Below are 10372 nucleotides of genomic sequence, written 5' to 3'. Positions count from 1 at the left end.
GCAGCTATTAAATTTTGGAAGCACTTCCTCTGCACCGCATGGCAAAGCTGCCCCTCTTCAAGGACTCATCTCCAGGAGTTTCCTCCCACCCCTGCAGGACCTCGGGATGCTCTCTCAGGCAGCAGAAGGGAGAGCCAGCAGCTGAGGAGGCTGAGCTGAGCCCTTGATGGCAGCGAGTGCTGCCCCCTCCCTTCTCAGGCCTGCCTCCAGATGGCAAACAGCATGTGCTGAGTGAAACCCGGTGACAGGCTGCAGGGACAAGTGACAACATCAACACTGACAGCAGGGAGAGATAGTGCCTGAGGCAACACTCCACACTGAATGCAGCTGGCTGGGGGCAGGAGGGAAAACAAGATGCTTCAGGTGGAGGAAGGCATCTGAAATCACCTGTTTTCCTCACAGATGAGCATCAGCCTATTCTCCATCCTGCCAGGCGTGTTGCTCTGCTTTCACTGATTGTTCCTGAAAGGGCTGAGTCTCCACTTTCCCTTCCAGGCCAGAGTTTTCCCTGGGAGCATAAGCCTGGCCACAGAGTCACAGACCAAAGCTGCCCCAGCATCCCATCCTGCAGGGACATCCTGAAGCAGATGCCTGAGGCTGTGCACACACGGCAAGTCAGTGATTCCTTCTCTTCTCTCCCAACTTCTGGCAGCTGACACTCCAAAGAAGAGGTTATACTTCAATCCACCCTGTCCTACACGGATTTTTTGGGCTGTTTGACACACTTTGAGAGGCACTGCATGTGTTGAAAGGGATCTGAACCCTTCCCATCAAGAGAGGGCAGTGCTGTCCTCACTCACAGCCCAGGCACACCTGTGCCAAGGAGAGATAAAGTGCATTAGAAATTATTGCACTGGCACAACTCTGTGTTTTGGTCTCCCAGCCAGCCAACTGAGGAGCTCTGGGCATTACAAAAGCCAGGAGTTAATCAGTAACTCAGATGTTTATCACCTACATGTTTAACTATTTTTTTCCTCCCTTGCAATACCTGCTGGTTTGGGTTATTTTGCCTTCTTTAATGAGTAACTACTGGGAAGGGGATTAAATACACCTGTTCTCTCAACATATTATGACTTTAGATGGTGGCCATTTTGACTGTAAGCAGCTGTATCCCACAATCATTGACACATAGAAAGGAAAATTTGAGTGCTTCTAGCAAAAGGAAAAAAAAACAATCAGCCCCTTCAGTACACACTGTGTCTAGTCTGGCATGCTCCCAGTCCTGTGCTGTTCTGCAGGCATCTCCAGGCACACCCCAGTATGATTTACTCCTTATATGCTGTCTCAGCATCTTCTGTTGTCCTTTCCTTTCCACCTGCTCACTCAGAACCACAGAAACATTTGGAGAAATGAAATCTCTGAAAGTTTTGTAACCCATGAATCTTCTGCTCTCTGCCAGTGCTCGCTGGGAGAGGAGCAAGGAGGTGAACAAGTTTTTGCTGCACAGTGAATTTTGGATTAGGACTTTCTATGGCTTTGCCATTGCTACCTGTGTAGATGAGGGAAGCCAACAACTGCCTGCTGAGGCAATGTGCTCCATGAGCACTGCAGGGCTAAACCAGCTGAGCATGAAGGGTTTTGGCATCTGTGAAAGTACAGAAAGGCAGCCCTGAGCATAAATATGCACTTTTAAGGCAATTTTTCCTCCACAAAGGATGGCCTGATCTCTCTGTGCCCCTTCCCACCCCATCACTTTGATTCCTTCTTGTCTTGCACTTCTCCCAGGTCTTCAGTGTTTGGTTGTTTTTCTCTCTCTCTTTCTTCAAAATACAGCTTTTAAAGCAGCTGTTAAAAAAGTTCATGGTGTCAAAGCTTTGTTCATAATCCACTCTTCTCACTACTGATAACAACTTGCAATAATCCAAGTTCAACTCTGCTTTGCCCACCAGAAGTGCTGCAGCTGCTTTCCTTAACTCACCTCCAGCATCCTCGTGGGGCTGTCTGTCCCAGAGCCTCGGCTCTCCCACATTGCCTCCAGCAGAGAAACAGGCTGTGAACATGGGAGAAACAGGGCCTGAGCTCACTCAAAATAAAGCTGGGGGCATATGATTGAATGAAGGCACAGTGCTTCTGCAGTACACACTCCTGGTGATGCTGACAGAGCCTGAAAGCTCACAGCTGGATGCCAACAGCCCAGGCAGCTTTTAAAGGAGTGGTACTGAGAAAGGAAGGATTGATGGACATATTCTTCCTGTAAACTGGAAAAGTCTAAGCACAGAAATCCAGAAACAACAAATCCAGAACTGTGCAGGGCAAATTTCATGGTTGCTTTCGAGAGAAGAGACACTCTTGACCTGGCAATGATGTTACTTGCTTCCTAGCATTGATTCTGAAATCCCCTTTTCTCTTTCCAGCCTACATTAAACACTTATTAAAGCCACCTATTGCAAAAACAGCCCTAGGTTCATAGTACTATTTATTAAGCTGCCTTAAAAGCCCCAGCTCCCTAGAGAGATAAAAGAGAACAATATTTTTGTCTTACCAATTTTTTATTAACTCTTTCAGCTATATGCAGTGAGATGAAAGAGGCAAAAGGAGTAAGCAAGAGGTAGAGATCTCACCAAAAAAAAAAAGGATCAGTAATTTTCCATTTTCCTTTTGCTGGAGATGGAGTAGTAGCTTGGTCACAAAGAACAGAACAATCCAGAGCAAGCAGAGGCCCATGCTCTGCAGCATGAACAGAAATCAACCTCTACAGAACATGCCAAGAGAACCTGTGACCACAGTGAGAGGCTAATAGTGCTGCATAGATTGGTTTTCCACAGCAGATCTCTTGTTGAGCACTAAACTGCCATATAAAGTCCTTGTCAGGCTGGAGAGCTTTGGTCTTACAGAGCACAAGCTTCCCATGAAAATCAGAGTCATGCCTAGATACAAAGTTTTTTTGCCATTTTCTTTAAGGCTCCAGACAATCAAGAGAATCAACCTTCTACAGTGCAAGGTAAAGTACTTTACAGTGTAAATTACTGGATTTCCTGCCGAGGCATTGTCCAGGTGTCAAATGCAGTATGGGCTCTCAAAGTGTTAAACCTTAAAATCTTTGCTGCCCCCATTTCACATAGTTACCTACAAATCTGAATTTATGGTGGTGAGACACAACAGTGAGTGCATACACATTTATCTCAAGTGCAGTATTTCACACGCCATTGAGAGCCCCCCAGAGCTCCTCACACAGCTCAAATGTGTTTGCTCATTACAAACCCACGGGGAACCTCCCTGAGATGAGACATCCAGGCCTGAATTGCTCAGGGGCTGAACACCATATTGCCTATTCAGTGATTGTTAACAAGGAAGTAGTAAGTTTTTACATTTCTATCTACATTCAGTTCCTCCTTGTGCAACCAATTTCTCTTTTCTGCTCAGTTGCTGATGCATCATCATCCCTGGTGGGTGCCTTCAGCCAAGTGGCTGCAGGTGAGAGAAGCACACAGGGGCTGCAGGCTGGACTGGAGGTACCAGAAGGGTTGGATGGCTGCACCAGATAAGGTGCAAGACAGAAAATTCCCATAGCTGCCCAATAATTTCCCACTAAGTTTTCCAGAGCAGATGTCTGCCAGATCCTGTCTTCTTTTTCTGCCCCTGTCAACGTGAGGATTGAAGTGCTCGAGATGGTATTTCATGTTTGGGTTCAAATTATTATTATTATTTCTTATCTATATTACAATCTCACAAGTAGTGAGTTCTACTGCATTCTACTAACAAGCTACAAAATGGCTATCCTTCTTTTCAAGGTCTTTTAAGGCTAAACTATCCAATTAAGAAATGACACCTAAATTACTTTTACTTTTAACCCAATAACCAATCATTCATTCCCCACAATGCAGACTTTTCTGTCTAATTACAAAATACCACCCGAACCTGCAAAGAAGGTGAAGAAGAAGGACCAGACACTGTCCTAAACCTACATCTTAGCTTTATAGATATAACTATATTCTAAAACCTTTACGTTTCCCATGATGTGATATTACATACTTCCACTCAAACTACCCACCCATAATCCCAGTTCTACCATTCCATTTTAGAAGCCTTCTCCATGACCCCAGGTCAAATATGGTGTTCTCTTGAGGGTCTGTGCCTTTCAGCACAGCAAGTTCAAAATTCTCAGCATCCAGGGCTCCAACAGATGTCCTTACGCTGTAACCTCTTCTGAAATCCTCTGACACACAGTGTTCATTGCAGAGCCAGGTGTTATAGGCACCTACCACCTGTGAACCAGGAAAGGTAATTTTCTCTGTTTGGAAAGCTGTTCTGCAATTTGCCTTGCCTCAGGACAGATACTCTTTTTATCTGCATTGCAAGAGGTGGCCTTATCTTTCAGAAGCATATCAATATCTTCACATGGAAATAAATCACACCCAGACCTGCAGTCAAGGGATGTGAGCAGAAGCATTTTCATTACTGCAGATCTTAATTCTCAAAAAAAACCAAACCACCAAACAAAAAAACAAAACAAAACAAAAAAACTAAGGGAAAAGGGAGGATGAAAAACAATAGCTCATCAGAGGCAATGGCATGCTCAGAGCACACACAGGTCAAAACATGCCAGGCAGCTCTATTCTTCTTCTAGCACTGAGCTCAGGAACATCACATGGAAGGTGAATGTCCCAGGAAAAGGTATCACTCACTCCTCTGAGACGTGAGGGACGTGCTTGCAGGGATGTGATGCTAGAGAATTGGTTGCTGATTCACTACCGGGATTTTTGTCTGAGTTAAAATTTTACTTTACTTTCCCAACTCTACACGGCCCAGCCTGGAACTCACCAAACCTAGCAAGGTTTATAACCTGCTAAACTTCAGCTTTGTCTGCAGTTTTCTCCTTGCTTCCTCTCCTGTGCTACTAATCATTGCTTTATTTCTGGAAAGTGGAAGACAGACATGGGAAAAAGTGACCAATCAAGCAATAATATTTGAGTTCTGACCAATGCCAGACACAAAACTTCCTGTGTGCTTACATGTACAAGGATTTAGAGTCCAAGAGCAGGAGACTGGAAGTGACTGCTCATTAAAATCATCTTGCAGGTATTTCTCAGTCTAATTTTTTTCCTCTCTCCCAGATCAGACACTCAAAAGATCCAAGGCATCACCAGGATTTAGTTTTATTTAAGCCAGAGTGGAATCTCAGTGGAAATTCAGCATCAGTCTTGCCTTGGACTCTGGGCACAGCTGGAAAGGCCAAAGAGAATTTTAGCATTTGTGCCTACACCAGCTCCTGTGCCTGGGCAGGAGCTCTCAGACTGCCCTGCACCTTCAGTGTAGCTTTCACCACCATTGCCAATCTGGGAGCTGCACAAGGGGGGTTTGCAACACACAAACACACCCAGGCACAAACAACAGCACACTGCAGTTTCACAGGAGGTTTCTGAGTTCATTGTTTCTCTTCAAGTATCAGTAAAACCAAAAACTGAGACCCAAAGGATGAAAATTTGGAGTCTTCAGGTCATGTCCTCCATGACAGCTCTCCATATTCTCAGGTGCCTTTCACCTCCTCTGATATTGGTTCTTTGTCTTGATAAAACAATGTCTATCTAATAATGTCTGACTCTTCCCACCACTGCTAAATGGTTTCCATGAATCTTGGCAGCCTTTTCTGTTTTAAAACACCCTGTATTTCCCTGAGCTTGTGTGGGAAACATGTCAGCCTCCAAAATAGCTTCCAGCACTCAAGGAGAGGAAGGAAAAGAGGTGAACTTCACCCTGCCTTGTGTCTGTGGGAAGAATGAAGTCATCAGATTTGATGACTCACCTTGCTCCTCCACGCAAGGTGAGACATTGTTTTGTCATCAAGGGTGGCTACAAAGAAAAATCTTGATTTACACATCAGCTTCCTCATACCAGAACCATGCCTGTGTTCTGTGTGGTGCCCATGTGCTGATACTCAAACAGCACAGCATGCCCCATCTCAGAGCTAAAAGATAAAGAGAGTCAGGATTATTCAAGACATAAACTCTTTTTAAGTCACTTCTGAAAATCCTATCCTTGAAGTCTGCAGCCTGGGGTCAGGAGAAAAAAAAAATCAGTCTAAGAATATGACAAAGAAGAGCAGAGGTGATGACCTTAAGGAAATGAGTGTGGACCAGGATATAAATCTCTCAGTCACACACAGATTGTACAGATGCCAAGAGCATCACCCTTCACAGACAGACGTAGCAGCAATCTCTCCTTTTTGCTGCCATTTATAGTATCAAAAAACCCAACCAACAAAACAAAAACAAACAAATAAAAACCAAACAAAAATCCAAAACCAAACTGAACAACCAAACCAAACCAAACCAAACAAACCCCAAACAAAAACAACTCCACCTTGTATTTAATGGTGAACACTCCTGCTAATAGAAGCCAAGATTGGACCTGCCCAGGATTTGAGTGGGAAATCCCTGCTGTGGGTTCACAACGAAGAATGAGAGTTGATCACTTAGTAGAAAAGCAGTAGAGCAAAACTGAAATGTTCTGTTTGGTACCATCTTCACAGAACAGCAAGAAGAAGGTAATGGTGATGTGAACCCCCCTGCAAACTGTTCTTCCTGACAGGACATCACTGGGAAGAGGGCCTTGCATTAGCAGCAGGGAGACTGAGTATGGCAGAGGAGTGAAGGATTTATGAAGAGCCTGAGGAATTATTAACACACTGTAGATTTGATGTTAGGATTTTAAGGGTTCTCTGAGATTGGGATGGATCAGCTGTGGTGCCCCGTATGAAGAAAAGACTGTTTTGGCTTCTCCAAGATTTGAGTATGCTCCATCCCCAAACAAATCACAATGAAATTATTGGCATTCCAGACATGGATCATGAAGATGTGTCTGTTCTCACATGCCCAGCTCTATGTTTTTGTGTGCTGAAAGGACAACAGGATGAAACTCATGTTGTCACCACTTGTCCTGCACTAAAAATCTTTTTTACTGAAAATAGATCTTGTGTGAGTTGGGATTGGACCAGATTAGCTGAGTGACTGGATGTTAGTGCAATTGAAAAATGTCAATATAAAACAGAATAGCAGACAGTGGAGTTCTGTCTGAAACTTAAGTTTTCCTTTTGCACTAAAAGTGCTCAAACACATAATGGAAGCACCAACTTGAAGAACTACTAAACTCAGTAAAGCCCAGGATGAATCATATAAATTCAGATATTGGCATAAAACTTTTCTTTCAGCAACTGATTTCTGATGAGCTCATCAGTCATTAAATGTTTTCTTTCCTTTTGTTTCCTCACTTAAGGGCTGCAGGGCTGAGCTCAGACAAACCCTGACCAGACAAACCCTGCCAAAGCTGGAACCAGCAGGTGAGCTGGAAACTGGTGTCAGGAACATCACTGTTACACAGCAGTGTGATTTCTTTAAAATATGCAAGTCATTCCAGGGTAAATTATGCCTGAAAAAGGTTTGCTAGAGAGGAAAACACTTAGCCAGGTTCTAGAGAGCATTGCTCTGTGTTAGCACTGCCGACACTGTTTCTGGATCCAGATTTTCCCAAGACAGCTGCAGTCTCAATGCCACCCAGCTCCTCACAAAGTACTTTACTCCTACCCCGTCCTCCAAAAAGTCCTTCCAAAAGGAGAGAGCTAGGAAGGTCTTTCAGAGGTTATCTAGCTGAGGTGTCTTCCATGTATTGCCTGTTTCACTGCCATGCATTTGAGAAATGTACTCCTAATCTGTGGCAGAAATCAGGAAATGTTGGGATGCAAAGTTCCACACAGGTAGACTGTGGTCCTTCAAAGGACCTGTGAATATGGAGGAGCAGATGCTTCAGGGAATTTCCATGTGAATTCACAGCAGGCACAATGTCATAAGAAATATTGTTTACTGTGATTTTGTCGTTTTTGTGAAAACAAAACATGCAGCAAATGGGCTAGGAGAGCACTATTCAAATATTTCAGAAATACAAAGCTTCCCCAGTGGTAGTTGTTACAAGCCTGATCTTTCTGTAATGTAAATACTCTCTGGGAGGATAGAAGATATAAAATATGGCCCCAAGGCTCAGTTTGCACCGAGAGTCCAATCTAGGATTAATTACAGTGCACCTGTAAATTGAATTTCAGAGACAGACAGAGAAATGTTTAACCTCCAGTGTAAGGCAAGCTGCAAGTTACCTGCACTAGATGTTATCTAGGAAATAAATCTAGCCTACACCAGGCTTTCTCACAAGTTTTCTGGCAGCCATCCTATTTTCATCCCTCCTAAGAGCTCCACACAAAGAAATTGAAAAGTCAAATGAGGAGAAGCAGAAATCCTCTTTCCCCACCTTTTTTGCAGGTTTGCCTTCCTATGCAGGCTCTTGGAACCCCCACAGCTCGGTCCTACTCTGCACCAGCGGGTGGATTCCACCACTGCCTCTGTATGGAGCCTCCTGCTGTGCCCAGATGTGACAGAACAAGTCCCTTCTGTGGACACCATGCAGGGCACTGAAAATGATCCTGTGATACAAAATCCTGGGGGTTTTGCCATCCCTGTCAAAACTCCAAGAAACTTCAAGAGCATTTAGCTCCCTGCAGTGAGGCAAGAACGCAATACCTTACCCAGATTTTCGTGAAATATGTTGCACAAAAGTAAATCCCTAGAAGACATTTCAGATCTTCCTTTCAGGTGTTTAATTTTCTATCAGACCTTACAGGATTTATTTGCCAAGAGCAAGTCTTTTCAATTCAGTATAATGTTCTCTTCAGGCTCCAGCTCCTTGGTCTCCTACCCAGGGAACTCTGTCTCACCATTTTTCCCATTAAAAGTAGGTTGGGCCTCACCTGCTGAGGGCTGGGCTGTTCCCTGCAGGATCCCAAGTGCATTCCTGAAATAGTTGTTGGGTGGAAACTTCTCCTGGGGTCCATTCTGCTTGAATATGTAAAGGATTCCAGTGTTATCTGGAAGATTTTCTGCAGGGTGTTGTGTTCCTGTGCTCTCCTCTCTTACCTTATCTGGGATTTCCTGCTCTGTGAGAGCAGCCAGAGGGATGCTGGTGGTGCTGTATCAGCCACAGCAATGCCTCTCTCCTCTGAGTTCTCCCCATGGATCCCATTGCAGTGGGATGTGCCCACTTGCACACACTCCTGTTCAAGCCACAAGCAGTCCACACAGGGCTTTTTAAGTCTAGTTCCATCCTCATGAAGACATGACATTAAAAACTAATTATTGACAATAAATAATAGATTAGTACTTATTTATGTATTTATTTATTATCAATTATTAATTTATTTGTGGTGTACAGGAGAAATATTATTTCTGGGTGTTGGTAGGACAGGTGTGTGTGTGAGTGAGTGTGCATGTGTGGGAATTCTGCACATAACCTGCACCTGCCGCACACCTCGGGTACTGTGTGGTTGTGATTACAGACTGCTGGTAATCTGATAAATCTTCATCTTTCGTGGGAAAATGCAGATGCAAATAAACTCACAATGTATCCTAGGAAAGGGAGATTAAAGAATTTGTCATTTGAGACAGAAGTGCCAAGAAAAAAACCCCACCTAATCAACACCTCAAGTGGAAAAATCTTTCCACTTTTCCAGTGAAAAAATCAGAATTCCAAGTTATAAATGGCCTTTATTTTCATAATTTAGAGATGCTTGGTGGAGCTGGGGTTGCTTTGTGCAACACCTGGGCAGCAAGAAGTCTTCAGCTGCTATGTTTGCTTCCCACATTGTTTTTATTTCTTTTTCTTTTTAAACTCTACATTACACCTGAAAAATCAAGTGGCAGAGGTATACTTTAAAACACAAAGCATCCTGTGCCTTTGTGGGAAACTAGTGGCAAACAACGCAAAAAAGAGCAGCTCTCTGTGACCCAGTGGTGAGCCATCCATCTGCCAGCAGTGCAAGTGATAAATCCTCATTTGCAGGAATTCAAAACTTGAAAGACGGCTGTGGCTGCAGCTTTGCTGCTCCAGATTTAGGGATGTTTTTAAGAGGCAATCAAACAATCCCTCTAGTTAGTAAAACTTGTGACTTGCCTTCTCCCACTCACACACCCCAGAGCCAGCAGAGGGTATAACGATGTCCATTGTTTTGGTTACAAGTAACACGGGGGAAGTAATACTTCCCTTTAACCGAGGCAGTCTGAGGCAGCACTTTAAAGAATGCTGAATCCTGTTACAGGACATTTCAACTTCTGAGAAATGCAGTGCAAGGTCTCCATAAATGCCTATCTGCTCCCAACAGGCCTCTCAGTAAAGGTCACTGGGCAGACTGAGCAGCTGTCTGAGGTTTCAAAACACTGCTGTCCTTCAGGAAAGGTTATCTTTGGGCAGACCCTGACAGGTAGGACAGGACAGTGGAGGCAGCTCTGCCCCAGCTCAGAGTGCAGCTGAGCAATTTGCTTGGGTAAGTGATGCAGGTTTGCAGCTACAGGCTGGGATTTGTTTGTGTGGAACAGGGACAGTGACTGATGTGAAC

The sequence above is a fragment of the Camarhynchus parvulus genome, chromosome 2 (genome assembly GCF_901933205.1).
Source record: "Camarhynchus parvulus chromosome 2, STF_HiC, whole genome shotgun sequence".
Classification (NCBI taxonomy): Eukaryota; Metazoa; Chordata; class Aves; order Passeriformes; family Thraupidae; genus Camarhynchus; species Camarhynchus parvulus.
Note: the sequence above shows the minus strand (reverse complement) of the source record.